Raw genomic sequence first — 25,876 nt, 5'->3', positions numbered from 1 at the left:
TGGCAGACTCGCAGAGGCAGCCTCCCGCAGTTGGGAGCAGAGATGCCCCCGGGGAGTGGCACCGCCTGGACTGTGAGTGGGGAAAGAACTGGATCTGCGAGCTGCTGGGTTTACACCCCCTGCAGGATCTCAGCCTTCAGTCCCCTTGGCCGAAGAATGGAATAAAACGAAACATCAACACAAAAACGGGAGGGGGCTATTGCTGCACGCTGTCCAGCTCCCTCTCACAGACGCAAATGCTTCACAGCGGCTGAACCCCGCCACGAATGCACACAATGCTCAATGTTTCCATTTCAAAGTTAAAAAGCAAGCAAACCAATCGATGGTGACAGAAGTCAGAAGAGCGGTTCCCTCTGTGGCAGGAGGGAGTATCAGAAGAGCTGTATCAACTGGGAACAACACTGGGAATTAGAATTGGGAATGGCTTCTGGAAGGATGGGAAAGTTCGATATCTCCGTCTGGATGGTGATGGCACAGGTGTAGATAAAGGGAAAAACCACGCAGCACACCAGGTGCTCTTTCCTGTGTGTTTTATACCCCAAGGAAAAAAGAAAAAAAATACAAAAAAGCAGAGGGACCCACAATGAGTGGAAGGAGATGTTGGTACCCCAAATGAATCTTTTTCTGCTTTTTTGTTTTGTTTTGTTTTGTTTTAAAAAAAATAACGTCTGATTCAAAAGCTGCAGTCACTTGGCCAGGCTCCACCAGGCCTCTCTCCTGCAGTCCCTCGTTCGGCTGAAATGCAATTAGAAGAAAACAATGTCTGTGGCCCAGATGCCACAGACGGAAGTGACCAGAAGGCACAGCAGGGGACTGGGCAAGCCCCGCAGGGAGTGCAGAGTTGCCCCGGGGCTGAGTGGGGAGCAGGCCCGCTATTCCATCATCCACAGAAACCTGTCTTTCCTGGAGCCCAGGAAGAACCGTGGTGAGCTCAGGAATTAAAGTCTTCGCAGGGTCAGGCAGGCGGAATCCACGCGTCATAGACCCTCCAGCCACTTAGCTGAGGCGGTGATCCGGGCCATGTTTAAACATAAATAAATGGGAGCAGCAAAAGGAAAGAGAGAGAACAAAGGCAGAGGTGGAAGAGGCAGACAAAAGCAGCGGGTGGAACCTACACTGCCCTCTGAAACACTGCTGAACAATTCTGGACCTCGGGCCCATGGGAGAATCCAGGTACACTGGCCAAGTGTCAAACTGAGGCAACCCTGAACTGCCCAAATGTTTCAACCCTATCTGTCCCATCCAGTGCCATTTCAAACTGGCTGCTGCAATTCCGGGGCGGAAGGGTGGTCTCAGACCTCTGCCACCCCCTCCCTACTGTCTTAGCCCACCTGTCCAGTCTTCAGGCAGGATCTGCACTGGTTCAATATGGGGAAATATTTAATACGTGGAATTGCTGAGGCTGGAAATCTTGCAATTTCAGTCATTCAAATGATGATAAATAAACATCTCCAGAGCTCTCTATTCCAGAAAATCACAATTCCTCACGCCGATGTCCTAGTTTTAGGTCTCCCTTCAAATCAGACCCTGAGATAAGGATTTGAGTACAAGCAGTTGATTTAGGAAGTGATTCCAGGAATCCACAAGTGAAAGAGTGGAGAATGGGACAGGGCAGGGAGGAAGGCTTCTTTTATTGGGCAAGTTAATGGAGTGGTAAACTGAAGCTCAAGCCTGCTGGGAACCCTCAGAGAGACTTCTGGAACAAGCCTCTACATTGTTCCCTTCAAGGATGAGGAAGTTGGGGTATTTATCCATTTGCCTCCATCTCTTATTGGATGTAGGTGACTCTAGCATTTGGAAACACTTCCCTTTGCACCACCACCCCCAAACACACACACACACGCACACACACAAGTCGAGCACAGTCCTGAGGCCAGAGAACACCACAGGCAGAGTGATGCAGAAAGCCAGTGACCTGTAAAGGGAACAGTCTGCCATGACTTCCAGAAAGGGCCAGCAGGGCACCAACTGCACCTGCTACATTTAGCCAACACATAGAGGAGCTACGCTCTACTGCTCTGAGATGATAAAAGCAACTCCCAAGTCGGCCCACTGCGTCATAAGCAACACCAACCCAAGTCAAATTCACTGAGACAGAAAGTGGGAAGTCAGTGACTCCTGTAACAGAAGAGTCCGGGTGGTGGAATGCTTCAGGCATAGCTGGATCCAGGGACTCAATTGGGTCCAGCATTCTGCTTCCCTCTATCACCTGGCTCTATCTGACTCTGTGGACAGGCAGGTCCATCAACCCTGACTGCATCAAATCCACAGTCTCGCAGCTAAGCAACCTCAGCAGGAAGATCCACCTTCCCCATTGGCTCTGGCGGAGATCCCCTCAGGAGGCTCTTGATTGACCAGGGAATTATATGCCCATCCCTTAACCGATTATTGTGATCAGGGGAAGAGGACACTTCGATTGGTCAGGCCAGGAATACATGCTCTGCTCCTGTGGCCACGAAAGGGTGGACCACTGTGCTAGATCAGGACCGTAAGGAATGAGAGAGTGTCCCTTACACCTAGAAAAAGGCCCCCAGAGGGTAATGACTTGCCTGAGACCATGAAGTCGGTTGCACACAGCCAGGATTTTGGCCCAGCTGGAGCCCAAGCAGCTGTGATCTGTTATTCATTCAGAAATCCAAACTTCAATTATATAGATAACCCCTTTTTAGTTTAAGGTGTATTAGAGAGGTTGGAGGGAAGTACCTGAAACTATAGAGCTCTGTTCCAGTAGCCATGTTTCTTGAAGATGCTTGTATAATGATACTTTCACAATGTGACTGTGTGATTGTGAAAACCTTATGTCTGATGCTCCTTTTATCTACAGTATAGACAGATGAGTGAAAAATATGGATTAAAAATAAATAAATAATAGGGAGAACAAATGTTAAAATAAATTGAGTATATCAAAAACCAAAAAAAATAAAACATGTTTGTGTTTGTATGTTGTTTTGGTTTGTCAATAAAAATAAAAAATAAAAGAAATCAAGACTTCGAATTTAGCTATGTGTTCCCAAGCAAGGGTCTTAAGCTCTCTCAGCCTCAGTGTTCTACAATGGGACTAGTGGTCCCTTCCCACAGGGTGGTTAGAGATGACCGGATGACATAAACCGGTGGAAGATATGTGGCATGTTCACCCGCGGTAAATATAATTGCCCTATTTCAAGACCATGCCCCTTCTTTTTCCAGCTCCTAATGTCCTCATAAGCCAGAAAAAGAAAGGACAGGCATCCGTGAGGTCGTGGCACCTTTCGAATGACATTTTGAAGGATGAGATGGAGATGTCTATGTAAGTCGCCTATTGCTGCATAGCAAATACCTCAAAGCCCGGAGGCTGAAAACAAATGTTTATGATCTCACTGTTTGGGTGGGTCAGGAATTTGGGACTCGCTAGGCTGGATGGCTTTGGCTCAGGGAGTCTCCTGAGGTTTCAGCCAGGGTGTCAGCCCGGGCTGCCGTCACCTGAATGTCCTCCCCACGTGGTCACTGGCTCCCCTCCTCAGGGGAAGCGTTTCAAAGAATGCCTCGGCATTTTTTTTGTTTTGTTTTCAAGCACCCGGGTGTCCAATACTGGGCAGAGTTTCCCGCAAGCTATTGCCTCCTCAATGTGTACCCATCCAGCTGGATTCCCCGACCCCCCTCTGGCACTTGGGATCGGTCACATTGTCCCTGAAAGCAAGTTTCAGAGGCAGAAACCGGCTTGTCTCAGAAGGAGCTGCATAGGAAGAAGAAGCGGGGAGAGTAGAGGGGCCTTAGGGTACAGGTGGTAGCCCAGGAAGTTACTCCCGGGTCAGACGTCTCCCAACACAGGGCATGTTGTGACTGCGTTTTTGCAACACACATCTGGGTGTCCTCCAGGCATTCAGCTCCCACGGTTGGGTTGTCACAAGATAAAGGTTGTTTAATTGCCCGGAGGCTTCAGTGGACCCTGCCTGGGGGCTGGGCTCAGACGGAAGGGTTCCTGCAGCCAGGGGCAACCCCCCCTCCTCCAAAGAGATCTCCACTCTTAATGGGGATGTGGGGATCACCGGGCTCCTGAGGGAGGCTGCCTGGCACACCATAAGGCAGGCACCAGGTCAGGATGTAGGAGCAAGTGGGCCTGCATCATTCTCTCTCTCACGTTTCTGAAGAGGACACGGCGGTGAGTGTATCCAGTCAAGCAGACTTTGGCCAACTTCCTTTCCGCCCACAGCATACGGTCATGCGAGCAAAATGATCACCAGAACTCACTGAGCCATTATATGTGCTTCCAGTTTTATCCTCACCAGATCCGTGTAAGGAAGGCATTGGTGTCAGTCCCATTTTACAGAGGAGGAAACTGAGGCTCAGAGAGGCTGAGTGACTCACCTCAAATCACACAGCTGGTAAGTGGCTGAACAGGGCCTTAAACCTCAGCCCTGGCTGTGACACTAACCACTTCTATATTGCATTTACCCTATTATTTAGTCAGGGCTTCTTAAATTTGTCACCAACAAGTCTTAACAGCCTTCTGGGGGGGTCTGAAGTTATGGCTCAAAGTGGTACTTTAGCAAGCCAGACATACAACAGGTTGTCTGTTCCGTCAGACAGCCCTGTGCTTGTTTGAATATGAAAGCAACATTGATGATCACTGAAAAGCATGTGTATCCACCAACAGATAAATGAATAAACAAACTGTGGCATAGCCAAGCGATGGAATACTACTCAATGGAAAAAAAGGAACGAAATCCTGATAAATGCAACAGCATGGATGAACCTTGAAGACGTCATAAATCAGACACATGTATAAGTGATTCCACTTATATAAAATAGATAGAATAGACAAATTCATCGAGACCTAAAGGGGGATACAGGTCACCAGAGGCAGGGGAGTTGGGGGAATGAGGAATTAATGCATGATAGGTGTTGGGTTTAAGTTTGGGGTGAAAGGAAAGTTCTGGTAATGGATGGAGGGGATGGTAATACATCGTTGTGACTGTGAGTAATGTCACTGAATGGTGTGCTAGGGAGGTGGGAAATTTTATGTTGTATATACATTTACCCAATTAAAAGAGAGAGACAGTAAAGAGACAGGGACAGCTAAATGCAATCCCTGATCCCGGACTGGATCTAGCAAGAGAGGAGACAAGGCCCAAAAGGACATTATTGGGACATGTGAATAAATTGGAATATAGACTGTAAACTTTAAATCAGTGTTAAATCTCTTGAACTTATTAACTGCACTTAAGGTAGTTACAGAGGTGAATAACTGATTAAGTGTTCAAGGAGCATGATGTATACAACCTATATTCAAGTGTTCAGAAAATGGATGATAGATAGATGATAGAGAGACAAAAGGGTAGGATGGATAGAATGATACAGCAAATGTGGCAAGATGTTAAAATATAGCGGGTCTGGTTATCTGGGAATCTCGGGTATGCTGGAGTTCTCGGTAAGGAGTTTATATTATTTTTTGCAATTGTCCTGTAAGTTGGCAGTTATTTCAAAATTTTAAAAATCAAATGGTCTCAAAAATCAAATGCAGTTGATCCTCCGGGAAAACGTTACCACATTTACTTCCGGGAAACACTGCGTAGACTCCAGAGCACAGAGAACCCAGTCTGACATCACAGAACAGGGTGCCCAAGCAACGGGGGCTGCTGTTCCTGTCCCCACTGCCCGAGTCCTTGCCATGGCCATCACAGCTTCCTCCCTCTTCTCATCCCCATCCCTGGGGGATTCCTAGCAGCTCTGAACTGAGGCAGGAAGGGGGCAGCGTGGGTGCGGGGCGACCACATCTCCCACCTTGCTCTCTCACTCACGCCCCCTCCCCTCCTCCTCCTCCTCCTCTAGCCCCCAACCCCGCGGCAGCCCAGAACAGAACTTTCCACCTTCCAGAACTGAGTGCCTGCAGCTGCCGCAGAGGCCCGAGAGGAAGGGGTTAAAAACATCTTCCATCTCCCAGCAGTGCCTTTTATACAGTCCACGTGTGATCTGAATGGTTATGGCTTTATATAGAGCACGGCTCTGTGCCGAGGGAGAAAACGCCGTAGTTAAGGTAACAAAGGCGGTTCTAGTCTAATGACCCGCTTTTATTTGCGGGGACCGCCTCTCCAAAGAGTGGCCTTCGGGTGTCCTGTCATCTGCCACGTCGAGTGTGTGCCTGAAGAATCACCCCAATAGACCCCGCCGATGCAAACACAAGAATGGAAAGAAGTAACACAAATCAACTCAGACCCCTCGTCCTGTTTACTGTTTCTGGAAAGAAGAAAAATCACACATTTCCCTTTAGATGTTTTCACACACAGCTGAACCTTAAAATGTCAACTTTTGCGGGGTGTTTGACCTAAAAATAGCATAATTTCTGTGTCACTTGAAGAACTGTTTAAAATGACAGGCTTCAACCTCCTTTTTCAAACATGCATCTAGGATGACAAACCGAAATTGCATTATTTTAGGACACAGCCTCTGAAAGAAGCAACGGAACCTTCATTTTACTAAAATATGCCTGCGCCTGCACTATCTTATAGGTGAAATCTGCTCAGCTTTGGCTGTGCACAATGTCTCCTCTTTGTCCCTTGGTGATTAAGAGAAACAGAAATAAAGAAAGAAAGGACCTGCTTAGGGGGAGTGGCGGGAGCTGGCAGTAACGCCCTTGGGAACCAAAGGGCTGGGACCTTCCTTTACACTGCTGAGCTCTCAAAATGCTCAGAGCAGGAGTTCCAGCCTTGCAACGGGGCAGAACTCACTGGGATAGAGGAGGTCACATGCGCCCCGGCAGGCAGGCCGCCTGGAGCTGGCGGTGTGTTTAGACAACGCAGGTCACTCCTGTCCACACCCCAAGCTGACGCAGCTTTATAAACGCGGAGGCTGGAATGTGGTCTGTGGAGTAACCCGGGGCAGAGATACACGTGGCAGGAGGGGCAGGGCAGCTTGGATGGATCTGGGTGTGAGAGGTCTGACTCAGTTCTGCCCAGAAAGAGGCACATTTCTCCCCCCAGTGAAAAGACCCCCAGCTCATTGCAAACCGGGCCAGGCCAAGCCTTCCTTTGCAGGACCGCCATAGGCCAGAAGAGTCACCGCCCCCCCCCCCTTTGAAAACATCCCCAAACAATGCCCTGCTCCCCACTGCCCACTGGATCGGAACTTCTTTGAAGGCTGGGGGCCAGCTTGACTCCTCTTGACAGCTTCCACAAACCCAGGAAACACTAGATTGGGAGGCAAGAGGCCAAGGTTCTCATCTCAAAACTGATGAGAACTGGCTTTGTGACTCTAAGCAAGTCATTTAACATTTCTGAACCTCCATTTCCTCCTTTTCCAAACAAGGGGCTTAGACTAGCTCCATAAGTCTTACTATTCTGGTGAATCCTCCATTCACATGTAATGAATGAATGAATGAATGAATGAATACACAGCCTAAAATAGGGGTCCCAGGCCCAAGTCACCTCGACCTAGCACCCAGCGCCACACTTGCATCCCTTCTCATCTACTGCAACCCCGAGGGCCACTCATGCCAGAAAAGGTAAGCATTTGAAAAAAGCATTCTACAAAGACTAAGTCACAGCCACATTTTAAACTCCCAATGCCCTAGCTTCCTCCACCCCCCACCCCTCACCGCCATTTCCAACTCTGGCCATCAGCTCCAGCTTCCTGCACTGGAGCACCAGGAAGCCTCAGACCCACAGTTGCTGCACCAAACCAGAGAGAAGAAACAAAACTTGCAGCAGGTTCTCGCTCCTTGCGCTTCACCAGCGGGTTAATTTCAAAGCCTGTGGGTGTATTTCAATGAGAGCAACATGAAAACATGGGCGGATTCTTTCTTTCTAAAAGAAAAGGAAAAAAAAAAAAAAAACACCTGGAACATTAAGCTGCAGTAATGACAAGGCAGGATGTGGACATCTGTTCCCGCCCGACTTGACACCCCACCTCGCTTCCCCCCAGGTCCTGTCACACCCCCAAGGCACGTATTGCAAAAGTCAAAACGAATTCACCTACGCTGACTAGGCTTCATGACCTGCTGCTTGCTACTTATTTGTTCATTCATGAAACTAAAACGTGATGAGCCTTTCCCCCGTGCCGGCTGCTGCATGTTCAGGAGGTTTCATTTTTTTCATTTTTTTTTTGTTTTTACCTTAGACTTTAGATTTATTTAGGGCCACTTACAGATGTTTATAAAATATTTAGCTTGCTCTAGAAGATGACAATACAGCTCCCCCTCAGTGAGGCCCTGGCCTAAATATATTTGCTTTACTTACATAGCAAGAAGATAGCATTAAACATGGAAGCATTTGAATGACTTCCTTCAAAAGTTACAATTAAGGGTCCACCTAGCTTTTCAGCAAAACAAGCCCAATTCAGGTTTTCTGACCCATTTGCTTGACATTCCTGTTTGATGCCTGGAAATGTCTTTTTTATTGCATCCTTGGAGCTCGTGTAGATCATTTAACTTTTCAGAGGTGCTAGGTCTGGTGCCCACCCACACACAAAAAATCAACTCCTCTTTTCAGGATTCCTTGGTTTCAAAGCTTGCATCATACAAAGCATAGTGACAACCTTCTACGATGATGCACTTTATGTCTGAACGGAGACAAAAAATGACAGCCTTCTTTCTTTTCTTGGCTTCAGCTGGGGTAGAGAGCTTCCAAACTTTCATGTCATAAAAAAATGCAACATACTTCACCAGCGACTTGCACTCCCGAGGCAGCTTTGAGGCAGTAAAAATGTCCAAATTATCAAAATGATGCTTTCTTCCAGAAAACCAGCTGCTGGTGATCCTTGGCTCCTCTGCCACATGAAGCCCACTCTCTCAGAGACTTCAATTTTAGCAAGCCTTTTAGGGAGGCTGTAGTCTAATGGGGGAGCCCTGGAGTAACTGTCATATCTGGAGAAAAGAGGAAATGTACAAACACAGGAAATACTGGAAAAGAAAAAGAGAACATTTGCCCATGCATGTCTGGGGCTGGAAGGGATGGCCAGGAAGGCTTCACAGAAGAGGTGGCATTTCATGAGAGTATTAAAACATGGCTGGGCTTGCACAAGCAGAGTTGGAAGGAAAAGCATTGCAGGCAGAGGCGCTGAGTGAGGAAAGGTACAGAGGTGGGCAAATGCTAGAAGCAGGGGGTCCTAACGTCCTCCATTTCAGTGTGGATGTCCGGGGGCAGTGTTGGAAGATAAGGCTAGGAAAGGTGGGCAGAAATAGGACCCAGAGCATGTAGAACGTTAGACCAAGGAGTCTGGAGTCGTTCAGTGGATTGAGGGGAACTACAGAAGGCTTCTGTGCCAAGGAGTGTGTATAGGCATTTGTCTGCCTCTTCTCAATTTTATTCCTGGCCCTTCTGTTGCTATGCTCTATAAAACAGGACACTACATCTCCCAGACTCCCTTGCAACTGACATCTCTCTAGGTTCCACCAATGAGAGATACTGGTGGAAGACTGGAGGGCAGAAAGAGGGAGAAATCAGGATATTTCTTCCCATTCTCTTTGCCTAGGGCAGCATTTCCAGCATGGTTGTTTTTCTTGCCTCTTCTCTGGGATACCAGCTCCCAGCTTCCAGGCTCCAATAATACTGATTTTTCCTTTTGTCCCTTCAGCTCTAGGGCTGTTAGAACCTCCCTGCACCTGCTAATCTCTGGATTACCTCACTGGCCCATATTTGGCTTCTCAGCCCTTCTAGCAGCTGTGTACCCAGTTTCCTGGATTAAATTCCTTATGTTTAAATACGTAGAGTGGTTCTTGTTTTCTTGGCCAGACCCTTACTTATACAGGGGCAATTGGATCAGATTTGGTCTCAGCAGGCTCTGGCTGCAGAGGGCCTTGTTTGACAGCTTTTGCCATGTCCCAGGGACAGGGTGAGGAAGGCCTGAAGCAGAGCAGTGGCATGAGAATAGACAAGGGAAAACCTTCGAAGAGCCTCAGAAGAGCTGATATACCAGGACCTTGTAGGGGAGCAGGGGGAGCCAAAGAGGATGCTAATTTTCAGCTTGAGCACCGGAGGGGAAGGGCCCCAGCACTGGCAGAGGAGGGGAACAGCAGGGAAAAAGCTGGACTGGAAAGAAGCTGATGAGCTGGACTTAAAAAGATTTAAGATTATTAAATTATTAAAAAGACAAAAAAAGATTATTATTATTTTTTTTTGCTGTTGTTTTTCTTTAGCTAATCCATGCCCTCGATGGTTTGGGGGCTTTTCCTTATTGAGAGAAAAAGAGCATCAGGAGATGGGAGTAGAGGTCGTCGCTACTGAACCATGGGAGAGGGGTATGAAGCAGAATAGGGAAGGGGCTGCAGCAGCATGAGGAAGAGCCACAGAGGCCAAGAGCCTGAGCCCTGGGCAGAAGGCAGGGGGTTGAGGTGAGCCAGGACCCATCAGTTGTCAGGAACCCACAGGAAGCGGTTCCACTCGAGGGGTCCCAGTGTGGGACCATGAGTGCCAAGGGGTCTTTGACAAGAAATCTGACCAAGAGACAGGCTCAGACAGTGGCAAGGCACGGGAGGACTTGCTTAGGAGCAAGATAGATTAAAGTCTGCAGGAAAGGTCCCAGTGAAACCTAAGGGCCCAGAGGGACAAGGGTAAGTACATTTGTTCATTCATTCTTTCATTCATTCACCCACTCAACAATCGTGTGCCAGGTGAAAAGTCCCTGCCTGTTTACAGCTTCGATTTCAATTAGGAAGGATAAGCAAAAAAAAAAAAAAAAAAAAAGAAAGTTTAATGCATCAAATATGTTGTATTTCAGATGATGATAATGGCTGGAGGTGGGTGGGGGCAGGGCAGAGGCAGAAAAGAGGGATGGGGAGGGGTTGCAATCCAAATAGGTGGTTGAGGGGGTAAGAAATGTAGCAAAGTATCAGTGGCTAAGAGAGTTCAGATAGACTCAAGAGGCCATTCTGGAAGCTGCTCTTTTGCAAGCTTCAGCTAGATATTAGTTATTACCAACATTTGCCAAACCCCAACCAAAACCATTCCTGAACCAACCCTAAAGAATACCTAGAGCTTTATCTGAGATTCGACAAAAGTTTCACGCACTAATTTGACTTTCCAGAAGCCTACAACCTCCAGATGGGTTCCTGGGCCAGAGAAGTCCTGAAACCCAGAGGGGCCGGCCTCTCCAAGAACAATAGCTAGTTCCATCCCCTTATCCCATATTATCCATACTCCTTTCCAAAATGAAAAAGTTAGAATGTGCATAGCCCAAATACCCCTAAAGAGTGAGAGAAAGGTCAAAGGAGAAGGAGGAGTTATAACAGAGAAGATAGGATTTAACAAACGAGTATGACTGCTGAATCATTATATTGGTATTTCGTTTAGTCTCCGGTACCTTAGAGCAGCTAGAAAACCTAAAATTGTAGCATTGTGGCCCATCCCAAATTCTGAAATCTATACTTTGGAATTTATTGCTTTTATATATATGTTATATTCACAATAAAAAGTGTTTAAAAATAAATAATAAATAGGGTAGTTGAGTTAAGGTCCTGAGGTGAGAATGCTTCTTGTTTATTCCGGGAATGACAGCAAGGGCCCGGGTGACTGGAGAAGGATAAGCAAAGCTGGGGGAGTGGGGTGAGTAGCAGGACGTGAAGCCAGAGAGATAAGGAGGAAGGGCTGAATCAGGGAGGGTCTTGTCCGGCAGAGTAAAGACTTGAGCTTTTAGGTGAGGGAAATGGGGAGCCTTGGGAGGGCTTTGAGCTGAAGAGTGGTGCGGTCTGACTCAGGGAAGTGACTGGGGAAAGCAGGTGGGCTGCTTTCCTGTGAGAACCGCTGCCCCAGAGGCCTCACTAGGACATATGTATTGGAAGAGGAATGGTTTCCCCAATAACAGGTGGGGTGTGGCAGGGCCAGAGAGTACCTTGGGATTTTGCCATGTCCGAGGTCTAAGTATGTGTGTATACTGGGATTTGCCAGCACACAGTAGGAGGCTTCCACCCCGTGCACAGGCCCTGGGTCCCATATGCACAACTCCAAAGTATTTAGAAGCCACTGGAAGGTCTCTCCCTTCCCCAGAAGCCCTAAGCAAGGGTCATTACCTCATCTCTCATACCGCCAGGGGCCGCTTGAGAAGATGGGAACAGACAGCCTCCAGCCCCCAGACTCCTCTGTTTCCAGAAGCCCCTGCACTAAAGCCCTCACACCTGTCCCTGGAGGCTCTCCAGGCTCCCCACCCACCGGTCACAGAGGCAGCTGGCAGGCCCATCACACCTTGCTTCTGTCATACCCCTCACTCCAAAGATGGCTGACCTCCGGGAAGGCCCCGGCTGTGGCTTTTATAAAATAAACCTCAGACCAGCAATGGCCAAGAGGCAGGCTGTAAACCTCAGCTGTGTTTCATTCTAGAACCTTAGCCTAACCTCTTCTCCCCACCCACCCCCATCTCTTTGAGCATCCATAAGAGTTCAAATCCCGGTGCCCCTGTGCACAAGCCTACTGGACCTATCCTTTAAAAGAGTGGCTCCTCACAGCCAGAGCCAGCAATTTCTCCTCAGAGCTCTGAGAACAACGGCAGTCTCTGGCGGGCATTCAACGATACTAATTGGCAGCCATATTGGAACTGGCTGCCTTGTTGGAAAGGGTACATCCAAAAAAATGCCACTGCTACTCTCTGTCATCGCAACCCCAAACTCTCAGTCTCAGGGAGCCTAGGTGTGTTCAGCTGAGTGTGAGAGGTGCTGCCTTCAGCTTTAGGATCCGTTCCTAAATCCTCTGAAACAATAAAGTTTTGTTTCCCTTGCTTGCCTTATGAAAGTTGACACTTTTGTACTCTACATAGAGCTGGATGTTAAAATAATCGCTTTTGTGTTGGAGTATAGGCTTTCAATATTCATTTTCCACACTTCGGGAAAAAATAGATGACCATTAAGTCACTACAATATGCTGAAAAACAAGATTACTGCTTTCACATCTTCCATGAACTGCTAATAATCTTGCTGTTATCCTGACATTACGGTCAAAGGATATTGCTTTTAAAGTTTTTGAGATGCGGTATGCCCAACATGGTGGAAATTTTTTTTTTTTGAAAACTTACCTGAGGGAAGAGAAGAGGGGGAGACTGTGATTTTACTGGCTGCAGGATGCCTTTTTAAACATTTTATTATAGAGAATTCCAACATCTACAGAAGCTGTGGTGGTTAGGAGCTGTTATGTACCCCAGAAAAGACATGTTCTTTGAATCCACTCCTGTGGGTGCAGACCTATTGTGGGTGGGACCTTTTGGTTAGATTATTTCTTTTTTTCTTTATTAATTTTTAAAAATGTAACAACTAACACAAACATTCTTTTTTTTTTTAACATGGTCAGGCACCAGGAATCGAACCCGGGTCCTCTGGCATCGCAGGCAAGCATTCCTACCTGCTGAGCCACCGTGGCCCGCCCAACACAAACATTCTTAACTTATGTTCATTCCATTCTACATATGTAATCAGTAATTCACAATATCATCACATAGTTGCATACGCATGGTTAGGTTATCTCAATTGTGATGTAGGTCTTGCTCCTTTTAATGGAGTCCTTTGTGAGAGGATAAAAAAGCAGTAAAAGCTGAGAGAGTTTAGAGAGAAAAGCCCCAGAGAAGCTAAGAGAGGATCCACAGAAGCTCTGGGAGCTGAAAACAACAAAACCTAGAAGCAAAGGACCAGCAAATGGCACCACCTGCCTTCCCATGTGACAGAGGAACCCCAGATGATTGCAACCTGTCTTCAGAGAAGGTATCATCATGTTGATACCTTAACTGGTACATTTTCACAGCCTAAGAACTGTAAATTGTAAGTCTACCAATCCCCATTGTAAAAGCCAACACATTTCCGGCATATTGCATTCTGGCAGCTTTAGCAAACCCAAAAAGAAGTCAAGAAGATCTTATGATGAGCTACTGTGAAGCCATCACTAGCTTTGATCACCAGCCACGCCATCTCCCACATTGCTCTGATGCAAGCTCCAGACCTCAGAGTGGTTGCTTGTCTGGTATTCGTTGGTGTTAATGATACAGGAGATTATTGGCTAGCGGAGAGAGCCCTGTCCACAGTCTTCCATCTCTCCTTTGGCAAAACCAAGAGCTGAACTTCATCTCAGCCCATCCCCGGGAGGCCGGAGGGAGGAAAGAGGCCTCAGAAGTTTGTTTCCAGACCTCCGCTACCTGGTCCCATGCTGCCCCTTTACTGCAGCCAGAACAGAAGGTGTACCTGCCACTTTAATGAGGGCAAGAAGGGAAAGGAGGCCCACATGCAAGACCTTGCTTCCAGTGCAGCTCTGGATCCCTGCTGCCCATGGGAAGAAAGCTCCATTCCTAAGAAATGACCTTTGGAAAAAAAGCTCATCTGACCCCATCCCTTAATATCAGCTTAGGATGATTCATGGGGCGTTCCACGATCCCAGATGCCCTGCGTGATCCAGCTCCAGTAGGCTGCCCCCCACCCACCAATCCCTTCCCTTTCATCTCTCCCCCCTCAGTGCTTCACACACACACACACACACACTCACACACATGCACACTGAACATGTAGCTCCAGGCACCTGCTCGACCCCATACCCTGGCTGGGTCTCAGATTCCAATTCCCTACCTCTGGAACATCAGCTGAACACCTTCTTCTCCTTCAAAACTCAGCTTTTGTCACCTCCTCCAGGAAGCCTTTACCCGACTCCCCACCCCTCCCAAGCCCAAAGAGCCAGGCCCACCCTCTATGTGCACAGAGGGCCCTATATTGCTTTATCGCCAAGTCGATTTATGTTTCTGATAAATATTTACAGAGCTCCGACTATGCATCAGATATAGTTCTAATCATTCTAGCCACTAATGATATAACAGCCTAAAAAATGTATTTATGGACGTGCCCTCACAGAACCTCCATTCCAGTGGGGAAAGACAGATAACAAGTTTGTACTAAAATAAATAAGATAACATCCAGTTCCGATAGGTGCTACAAAGAAGACAGAACAGTGTCCTATGGCAGAGATGGACAGGGGGGCTACTGATTTAGACAGTGTGGCTAGGAAAGGTCCCAATGGAAGAGTCACACCTGACTTGTCATGTTTTTTTTTTTTTCTTTTAATGGTCACAAAATTTTTTGACATTCCCTTCCTTGGGAGATGAGGTCAATGCCTCACCGCTGGAGTCCGGACTTGCCCATGACTTTGGCCCATGAAGTAGGGCAGAAATGACAGAGGCACTCCAAAGCCACAGACCTCTACCCTGTTCTCAGAGCACTCATGCTGGAGCCCGGGGCTGCCGTGGAAGAAGCGTCACTCTCCTGAGGCTGTGCTGTGAGGAAGCTGACCTGAGCGTTTTGAGTCTTCTCAGTCCAGATGCCAGACATACATAGGTAGGCGCTTCCAGAGAATTCCATCCCATGGCTGCAAGTCATCCCAGCCGTTGGATCTTCCCAACTGAGACTCCAGTCACAATGGCTCAGAGGCCAATCATCCTGCTGCGCCTTGTCTAAATCCCTGCCCCACAGAACCCAGGAGCAGAAGAAAATTCTCATTTTATGCCACCGTGTTTTGGAATGGTTTGTTATGCAGCAACGAACCAAAGTGAGTACTGAATGGGGAGAAAAGGTAGACGTGGGAAGAGCACAGAGAGTGCATAATGCCCTGAGGCTAGACCCAGCTTGGCCTCTCCAAAAAATACCCAGAATGCCAGCGCATCTGGGGTGAGCAAGGAGTGGGGGACCGGGAGGGACATGAGCTTGGAGACACGGGCAGGGACCACGAGGGCAGGACCTGGTAAATCTGGACCTGGAAAGAGTTGGGATTTTGCTCAGAGTGTTACAGGAAGCCATGGGAGGAGTTAAAGCCAGGCAGACACGTGATCTGATTTATGCTTCAAAAAGACCCTTCAACCATATCAAGCACTGGAAGGATGTGGAGCTTACGGAACTCATACACACTGCTGATGGAGGGTGGAAATTATCTAAGAAAACAACACCATTCTTGGTCAGGGAAATAGTCCAGTGGTGTGTTGCCCATGAGGTGCCCCCAGCAGACACAGGCTGTGAGGGGGCAGGTTGCTGTCCACTGCTTCTTGCTTGGTCCCTTCGCCTGCTGCCCATGCTCAAGAGGCTTCAACCCCTCCCCTCTGAACCTCTAAACACCTTGCCTAGCCCTTCGGTGGGGCTGAACACGGTCCTTTTTCATAGCGAATTATCTTTCTCCCCTTCCCTCTCGCCTTCCTGTTTTCTTGCCCATTGCCCAGGTAAGCAGCTGCTTTCCACCTCCACCTTACTACCCACCTGGACTGTGGCTTCCACCTCATCACAAAATCTTCCCACATCTACTCTAGCCCTCCATCCCCACTCTCCACACCATAACCTGAGAGAGTTTTTTTTTAATTAAAATTTTAATGGAAGCAAAATATACATAAAGAAAAGGGCACCTGTCATAAGCATACAGCTTGAAGCGATTTCACAAAGTGGACTCACATCTGTGGAGCCAGTGCCCGGAACAAGGAGCAGCAGAACATGACCAGCCTTCCCGAAATGCACCAGTGTTCCTTCCGGGGACTCTTCGGCATCCCCAGTGGGTAAACATTATCCTCGCTCCCAACATCATCGATCAGCTTGCCCTATTGTGGATCTTTACGTGAATGAAATTAAACGATATAGGTCTCTGGCTTCTTTGATTCAACGTCCCATTGCTGAAAGTTTCCAAGTTGCTGCGTGGGGCAGAGTTTGCTCGTTTTCATGGCTGGGTACTATTCCATTGCGGGAATCTGCCACAATTTATTGGTCCATTCTGCTGCTGGCCACCTGTGTTGTTTTTTACAAATGGTTCCATGGTCATTTATTGACCCCAAGGGAAGCTTTCTTAGGGTGCAAGGTGACATACATAGCAGAAAAGAGTCAAGAGATGGTCAGATAAATGGGTTTGGAGCTCTGATCACGCCACACCTGAAGCACACCCTCCTGCTGGACTTTTTAGTTACTTAAATGATTACATCTTCTTTATTCTTCAAACCAGGTTGAGCTGGATTTCCTGTCACTTACAGTTGAAATCATCCTAATTGGTACAGAAGGCTAGGAAGGAAAGAACCTCAAGGAAATGTAAGAAATGTCACAAAAAGCTTGTATATAGGATGGAAAGACTTGAGAAGTCTTGGGTCAGGGCAACTAAGAAAGAGAATCCATGGATTCTCTTCAAGGTCAAAGCTCCTTTAGGAAGGGCAATGGATTGAATTATAGTTTAGCAAATATCCACCCCTTCCTCCCTCCCTCTATGGGTCCCCCACCCCATAGGTGTGCTGGATCTTGTGACTTACTTTGGCCAATGACATCTTAGTAGACTCTAATGTGGGGAAGGGCTGGAGATGTGCCAGTGCCGTTGGACTCAGTCTCTTGTGCTTCTGCCATTACCCTGAGCAAAAGCATACCTCTGGTAGCCCAGTGATCCAGTGAGGATGAGAGATGGGTTGAGCAGACTTGAGTCTGATCTGTAGCCTGGAACCAAACCCAGCTGTTTTGGTTTGCTAAAGTTCCTGGAATGCAATATACCAGAAATAGATTGACTTTTACAATGGGGACTTATTAACTTGCAAATTCACAGTTCTAAGGCCATGAAAATGTCCCAATTAAGACATCAACAAGATGATACTCTCTCTGAACACAGGCTGCTGGCATCCACGGTTCCTCTGTCAACTGGGAAGGCACATGGTCTGTATCTGTTGGTCCTTCTCTTCAAGTTCCATTACTTTCAGCTTCCGTGTGTCCTTGCTTGCTTCTCTGGGTTTTTCTCTTTTAACTCTCTGTTGGTGTTTCTCTCTCTGAGGAATCTGGGCTTTTCCTGTCTTTTATCCTCATAAAGGACTCGAGTAAAGAATTAAGACCCACCTTGAATGGGTTGGGTCACATCTCAATTGAAACAACTTAACCAAAAGGTGATACCCACAATAGGTCTGCACCCACAGAAGTGGATTAAAAGGTCAAGGTCTTTTGTGGGGTACATAACAGCTTCAAACCAGCACACAAACTGACCAGAAGCTGCATGAATATGAATAAACGCTTGTGGTTTTATGCTGCAGATTCTGGGGATGGTTTGTTAAACAGCATGATTACAGTAGCTGACTGCTACACAAGGTAAAAGGATGGATCAATTGTAGAACTTCGTCTAGAAAAACATGTGTGTGATCATGGCAGGAGCACCGATCACAATAAGAACAGTTCTCTCTGCTACTCACAAGACTCATGCCAAACTTGTGCGTCCCACTCCACATATTAAGTGGGTTTCCACCACCTGGCGTGACGTGATCTACACTGTGTGGAAGGAGGTACTACAGGAAAAGTATAGAAAGGATTCAAAGTCAGACGCTTTAGTTGGGTCTGCATCTAACTAGCTCTCTGAACTTGATTACTTGAACCCCCTGAGCTTCAGTCTCCTCATCTGTAAAATAGAGACATTAATTCTAATCTCACTGAGTTGCCTTCAGGATGAAATTTTGTGCGTCATTTACATTAGCATTTGGCAAGTTATGGAAAATCCAACAAATCACGGTGTAAACAAATAAAGGGTTTGCTTACTTCACACAGAAAGAAACAAAGAGGATGGCTGTTTAGGACTGCAATGACAGCTCCCAAATGTCCCTGAAAGCCGAGCTGCTTCTGCCTTCCTTCTCTAGCACCCTCAGCATGTGGCTGTTGTCCTCATGATCACAGTAGAGCTGCTGCATCTCCAGGCATCAAGTCTGAATTCCAGAAAGGAAGATCAGGGAAGGGGGAAGGACAAAGGGCTAAAGGAGTATGTCAGCTGAGATGGCCCTTTGTCAAAACCTTCCTAAAAAGCCTGTCCTGCTATTTTCATTTCCATCAACTTAGTCATATCTGAGTCATATGGGCTCCACTAGCCTCTGTAGTAGAGAACGGAAAGGGAGAAGGTAGTGTGCACACCTTTGATGGCCAGTCCACAGTGTCGTTCATGTCATATAAGCTAAACTTTCAAGCACATAAGTATTATTATTATTAGAGAAGTTGTGGATTTACAGAAAAATCATGCTTAAAATACAGGATTTCTGTACACCACCTTAGTCTTAACGCCTTTGCATTGGTGTGGTACCCTTGTTACAACTGATGAAAGCACATTTTTATAATCTACTATTAACTCTAGGCCATGGTGTAAGTTAGGGTTTACTGTTTGTGCTATGCTGTCCCAAGGATTTTTTTTTTAATTTATTCTGGTGACATATATACAACCTAAAACTTTCTCCTTTAACCTCATTCAAATATATAATTCGGGGCTGTTAATTACTTTCACAATGTTGTGCTAACTTCACCACCATCCATTACCAAAACTTTATCCACCATCCCAAATAGGAACCCTGTACATTTTAAGCTCCCTTTTCTCTCTCCCACCCCATCCCCTGGTAAACTATATTCTAGATTCTGACTCTGAGTTAGCTCGTTCCAATTATTTCACTCAACATGATGTCTTCAAGGTTCATCCCTGTTGTCGTATGTATCAGAATTCCTTTCCTTTTTAGGGCTTAAGCACAAAGGTATTTAATAAATGTTTGCTGAAGCTCATTTTCTGGAGAGAAAAACATTTCAGAAAAAGGATGGGGACCCACGTGAGTTGTCGTGATTTCTCTGAACCCTACACCAGAATTTCCCCATCATGATTTAGATTGGAAAGTTGGAGAGACACATATATCCATCCTTGAATCTGACTTCACCCTGTTATGGGTTGAACTGAGTCACTACCACCACCACCCCCCCCCAAAAAAGATAGGCTCAAGTTCTAACTTCCAAATCCAGGTCCCTTACTTGAAAATAAGGTCTTTGAAGATGTAACTAGTTAAGATAAGGTGATACTGGATTAAGGGGGGTGGGGAGGGTGTCATCTACATGACTGGTATCCGTATAAGAAGAGGGAAATTTGGACCCAAGGGCAGACATAGGGGAGAAGGCCATGTGACCCTGGAGGCAAAGGTGGAAGTGGTGCAGCTGCAAGCCAAGGGACACCAAGGATTGTCAGCAAACCACCAGAAGCTAGAAGAGGCAAGGCAGGATTCTCCCACAGGTTTCAGGGGGAGCCTGGGCTAGCTGACATCTGGATTTCAGAGTTCTAGCTCCAGAGTTGTGAGAGAACAAATTTCCATTGTTTTGAACCACCCAGTCGGTAGTACTTTGTTAGAGCAGGAAACTAAGACCCACCCTCTCCTCTCCTTCAAGCACAGGGTTGTCAGGACAGATTTCAGATCCCACAAAAGGCCTTGCAAAACCCCGTCCCTGAGCCCCGGGACACCATCCAAAATCTGCAACTGCCAGCCAAGAGCCAGGGACATCAGAAGGTACTGGGCTCTGGTAGAAGAGGCCCCAGCCGCAGAGAACCAGCTGGCATCTCTGGCCACCCTCCCAGACCACAGCTGTTGGCTGACCTGACACACAGGCCCACAGAAATGGCATCGTCCCCAACCAGAAGGGGTCAGCTCTCAGACAAGTATTTCCCAATCTTTTCAGCCACAAGGCCCACTTTATACAAGGTCCCCAAATTCTCCCCTTTGCTGCCCTTTTAGTATCTGTTGAAAAAATTCCTGAGGAAAAGCAACTGGGAATTCTGTAAAGCTGGGCGCGATGACATAATTTACCCATCACGGCCTCACCGCAGACATTTGGAAAATGGTCACATTTCCACACGTGTGACATAGTATTTATTCAGCCTACAGACTGCCAGGCCCAGCAGTGGATTTGCAGACCCCTTACTAGAACCGAGAAGCCTAGCCATCGAGTAACAGAAGTCAGACACCACAGAAGTCCAGAAGGTGAGAGAGAAGGAGGCTCAGAGGCCTGCAGCTGAGAAGGAAGACAGACTTGTTCTCAGTCCGAGGCCAGCATGTGTGGGAAGCTGCAGTGAGTAGTCCTGTTAGAGAAAATGTCCTCTAAAAGCCCTCTCGGGAGAGGTGTGCGATTGTACTTAATATGTCAATAAAGGTCAGAGAGAAAATAATGAAGCTGTGGCATGCTGCACTTTGTAGCCACTTGATTAATGAATATCTCCTTCTCAAAAATGTCTTTCCTCTCACGCCCCTTGCCTTTTTCTTTTTCCGGATCAGTGGGGTGGCTTGGAGAAAGTATGCTCTTCTAAACTGTGGGGTCTTTTCCCGCATTGGAAGCCAGAAGCTTCTTTTCACATCACATCGTCTCTCTCGGCCTCACCTCCCCACCCCACCAGGCCTCCATAGGCTCTCACAGGGGGAACCTCTTAACAGGTCTCCCTATTTCCACCCTTCCCTTTACTCCCTGAAACTCTTCTCCTGAAGTGACCTTTTAATGGCCAATTCATCACCCTACTGATAAAGTCCTAAACCCTGAAGTGGTTTCCCGGCCTTCAGAATCAGGTTGCATCCCTCCTGTGTCTCTCTCCTCTAGAGGTTAGTAGTCTCTCCATGCTGCCACAGGCCCTTTGCACCACCTCTCCAGCCCACAAAGTCTTTTCCCAGAGTGCTCATCCAGTAAATTCTTTCCCTACCAAGTTCAACTCAAATATGCCTTCCGGAGGGCAGCCATCTCAGACACTTGAGACCAAATCAGAGCCCTTTATGTCTTCTCAGGCTCCCTGTGTCTTGGCTACAGGGCAATTGGCAAGTTTATATACTCGTAGGTCATCTGGTATCTGTGTCTTCCTTAGGCTGTCAACTTCCAGGGTGGGGCTGGGGGGGCAGGCACAGTATTCTTTAGCTTCATGGGTAAAACCAGCCCCAGCACCACTCACAGCAACTCGAAACGTATTTATTGAGGGAATAACAGTAGAAATAAAAATCAGCTCTTTTTACAAACCCTTTCCTAAGTATACATTCATTTTCAATCACTTCTTCCCAATTTAAAAAAGTCACCGATTCCTTGTAGAAAATGTAAAATATATATATATATCGAAAATTAACTCAGCCATGTTTCATTCACCCAGAGATAAGCACTGAAAACAATGCTATGCTTTTCCTTTCAGCCTTTTCCCTGTAATTTTTGTGTTTAGTTTTACAAACCTAGGATTCTATTGAATATAGGGCACAGAGCATTACAGACCGAATATTTCTCAAAACCATGAATGGGCCATTCCCTCCATTCTTTTTTATTTTTGGTCACCTTTTTCGTTTTCTGATTTAACAATAATACGTGGCCACTGTAGAGAATTTGGAGATTACCTGGGGAAAAAAAGGTTTAAAAAAAGAAATGTCAAGGGTAGGCCATGGTGGCTCAGCAGGCAGAGTTCTCGCCTGCCATGCCGGAGACCCGGGTTCGATTCCCGGTGCCTGCCCATGCAAAAAAAAGAAAGAAACGTCAACTACTCATAATCGCACATCAAGGATTTTCTACTGGTTATATGGTGCTGTTTCCTTTCCATATTTTTTTCTATGCATGAATTTTGCAACATTTGTTTTTGATAAAATCGCAGCAAGAAATTTCCAGGTGTTCCCTACTCAGAGAGAGAAAAGTGTATCTCTGGTGGGGTTTTACACCCAGCGGGTACCCTGCTCCTCCAAGCTGCTTAAAGGGAGTGTGCCCTCTAGGGCGGATGGACCATCTTAGGGGGGTGGCTTGCACCACAGCAGCCGCTAACCCCCTCCCCCATCCTCACCCCACCCCTGTCCCAGGGGCCATTTGTTTGCCCCAGGCCTTTGTATGCTTTTGTAACATGAGCACCTTTAACCCTTCCCTCTCTGCAAGTTTTCTTAACAAGGCCAAATTTATACACCCAAAACAGAACCCGAGCTGCCAGTGTCTCCCGGTTCCGAGCCAATAATCATCCCCGTCCCCAAAGCCGCAAAGCCGCAAAGCATTTACGAGCAGGTCGGGTCTGCTTTGATAAAACCAAATGCATCTCCCCCCACCCCCACCCCATGTCAGGTAGGAAACCCCACCTCTCTGAGCTCCCTGGGCACAAGACACAGAATCATAAACAGGAAGCCTTTCCCCCAAGCCTGGTGGGAAGGCAGGAGGGGCTACTAGATGGACCCAAGTCTGAAAAGTGAAAAGGTGCCGGGCAGGTGTTCTGGACCACTGCCCTCGTGCAGCGCTCACCCTAGCGGGTTCCACTTGTCATTTATACATGAGCTTGGCAGTCAGGTGCAGTCAGTTAGTTGTTCAGCTCAGCTGGCAGGCAGGGGGTGTGGGGTGGGGTCAGGGCAGACAGACAGACCCTCCGCAAGACCACGGGGACCAGAGGTAAGCAGTGTGGGCTTCCTGGTGTGCTGGGAATGGGGGTGACCCCCACCCCCGAAACCCTGAATGAGAATAGCAGTGGCAGGAACCTGATCCCTAGAGCTCCAGGGACGGGCCGGTAGGGCCATGTCCCAAGCCAAGGAAGCTGTCCCCGACATGAGCTTCCGGAAAACGCCTTCCTGGAGTAACATAACACAGGAAAAAATGAAATTCCCGGCAGGGACGCGCAGTTCCTAGAACTGCGCCTCTCCGGAAGTAATGCTTCCTGGAGGGTTCTTCTCGCCACCCCCCACCCCCCCACACACACACCCCCAACAATGGATGGGCCAAAGAATAGTGGTTAAGAGCAGGTTGAAGAAGAGGGGTATTATGGGGATCCTCCTGAAGAAGAGGCTTCTCACAGTGGAGTGTACTGCTCAAATACCCTACTCCAGTCCCCAATAGCTCCTGCCGCCTCTAGTCAAATCCCATCCTAATCAGCGTGATCCCAATCCAACAGCAACTCCTTCCTGAAACCTTTCCAAGAGGGGACTCAGAGTATTGGCACTGCGAAAGAACTGAAGCATGGCTAGTCTCGAGTTTCCCAAAGTGTGTATCGTAAAATCCAGCCCAGTGAACAAAAGCATTCCTTGGTCAGGTGACTGTGGGAAATAATCTGGTGGCAGGGAATGACACCTCAATTCTTTAATCCCCCCCAAACCACACCCTGTGTCATAGAAGCGCAGTACCCTCCCATGGAGGCCGGGGTGACCTGCCCAGACCCTTGGCCCTGCCACGTGACTTGGCCAATACAATGCTAGCAGATGCAAGGGAGGCAAGACACTCTCAAAGAGCTGGTCCTTTGGGACTTGTTTTCTCAAACCATTACTTTCACCAGGACAATGTCCCCAAGTGATAGGGTGGAGGGTGAGAGACCCATAGAACAAAGTAGAGCCACCCCAATCATCCCAACCAAAAATGACTTAGAGCGATCTCCAGCCAGCCACCCTCAGATATGTGAACATGCCTAGCCAAGAGTTGCCCAGCCAATCCCAGACTATTCATGACATATGAGTAATCAGTGTGTATCATTGTAGGCCATTGAGGTGTTGCAGTTGTTTGTTTTTGCAGCACGGCTGAAGCAAAGGACAACTGACATACACTAAATACTATAAGTCTGCTAGAGGAGAATGGCAGTGCATATTAGCACATTAAAGGCTCTGAGAAGTCCTGCAGTAGAGAAACCCATTTAACTATATTGAATCCAGCATTTCCCAAATCTATTTGACCGTGGAATCCTTTTTGTCTTAATGACATCCTAAGGAAGTAGTGTTCAGAGATGCACACAATGGGAAACACTAATCAAGTCCTACCCTTTGATTTATAAATGAGGAAACCAGGCCTAGAAAGGAGGCCTTCTTGGCTTCTTGGCCACAGTTCCATCTCCTTGGTGACAATGCCATTCTCTCTAGGCAATATTGGCCTCTCCTTTTACTGAAATGGTTCTGAACTACAAAATTTTGCATTTGACTATCAGTCGTATGACGTTTTCTAATGCAATAAGAAAATTTTATTGGGCACCTACTATGTGCAAGGAACTGTGCTAAGCATCAGGGTCACCAAGAAAAGACATGGTGTTTACCTTCAAGCAACTCACAGCCTTGCTGAGGAAGAAGGCAAGGAAAATGGTGGTGGCAATCCAATGTAAGACAGTGCTGTATCTTGGAAAGCATTTAGTGCAATGGAGCACAAAGGATAGAGAGATGACATACATATCAGGAAAAGCTTCATGGAGGAGGTGACATCCAAACTGAGTCTTGAAGAATGAGTACAAGCTGCCTACCTAAGATGAGATGGATGAAATGGGGTGGGGTGGGGTGGAGGCATGAAGGAGGAGTTATGCAGCAAGAGCCAGCAATGAAGGCGTGAGTCAGCAAAGCGTTATTGGTCCGGATTCAGTTGGAGAAAACAGAATCCACTCCAGCTGGTTTAAACAGAAAGGAATTCAGTGTGGGGTATTATGGAGCTACCAGAATTATTGTGGAGGGCTGAAAAGACCCAACGGATGTTGAACTCTTTGGAAAGTCCCTCAAAGCCACGCCACCAAAATGAGCTGCCATGAGCAGGAAGCCTTTACAAAATTGGGAAGCCATCACTGCTAGTTTGAGGACCACGTGGCCTTGCTCATGACCCACGTTGGCAAAATGCATACGTCTCTCCCTCTTTAACTGAGATCCAGCCTTGAGTTTCACACAAGAACATCCGATAGGCTGAACCCTATCAGCCCTGGAAACCGAGCTGCAAGGGAGTCTGGAAAATGTACCATGTAGCCTTCTAAAAGAGGCTGGAAAGGATGTCAAACATCAATCCACTGTACCTTCTCGAAAGTGAAGGAAAGTGAATTCAGTGTGCATTTAGGGCTTGTCTTCTCAGAAATAGCCTCAGCTCTTAGGACTTCATTTTTCTGTCTCCCTCATGGCCCCTACTCCCCACTTCTGAGCATGCCATAGGTGCTCATTAAAGAGTTCGGGAAAGTCTGAGCTTATTAACTGGCCTCCTCACTGCTTGATCTCTGGGGCTGGGCAGATATCAAGATAAATAAAAGCGACCTTTTTTGTTGGAGGGGGGGACTGCCTTGCCTGGAGTAAATTGCTACTTTCTTGAACACAGAGAAGGACTTATTATTATGAAGGAGTTCTGTATTATTATGGAGAACAATTATTCAGAAACAAGGAGCCTGGAGCTGACTAGGTTATATTCTCTGAGGAGAAATTCCAGAAGCTATTACTCATTAACTTTTTTTGCTCGGGAAAA

At 47.2% G+C, this 25,876-nt stretch overlaps 1 pseudogene; it reads right to left on the bottom strand.

Annotated features, from left to right (window-relative positions):
• Positions 1-7,566: 7,566 nt before the first annotated feature.
• Positions 7,567-8,651, bottom strand: LOC143672089 (destrin pseudogene; annotated as a pseudogene).
• Positions 8,652-25,876: the final 17,225 nt, after the last annotated feature.

This window comes from Tamandua tetradactyla, chromosome X, assembly GCF_023851605.1.
Source record: "Tamandua tetradactyla isolate mTamTet1 chromosome X, mTamTet1.pri, whole genome shotgun sequence".
Lineage (NCBI taxonomy): Eukaryota > Metazoa > Chordata > Mammalia > Pilosa > Myrmecophagidae > Tamandua > Tamandua tetradactyla.
Note: the sequence above shows the minus strand (reverse complement) of the source record. Positions and strands in the feature narration are given on the sequence as shown.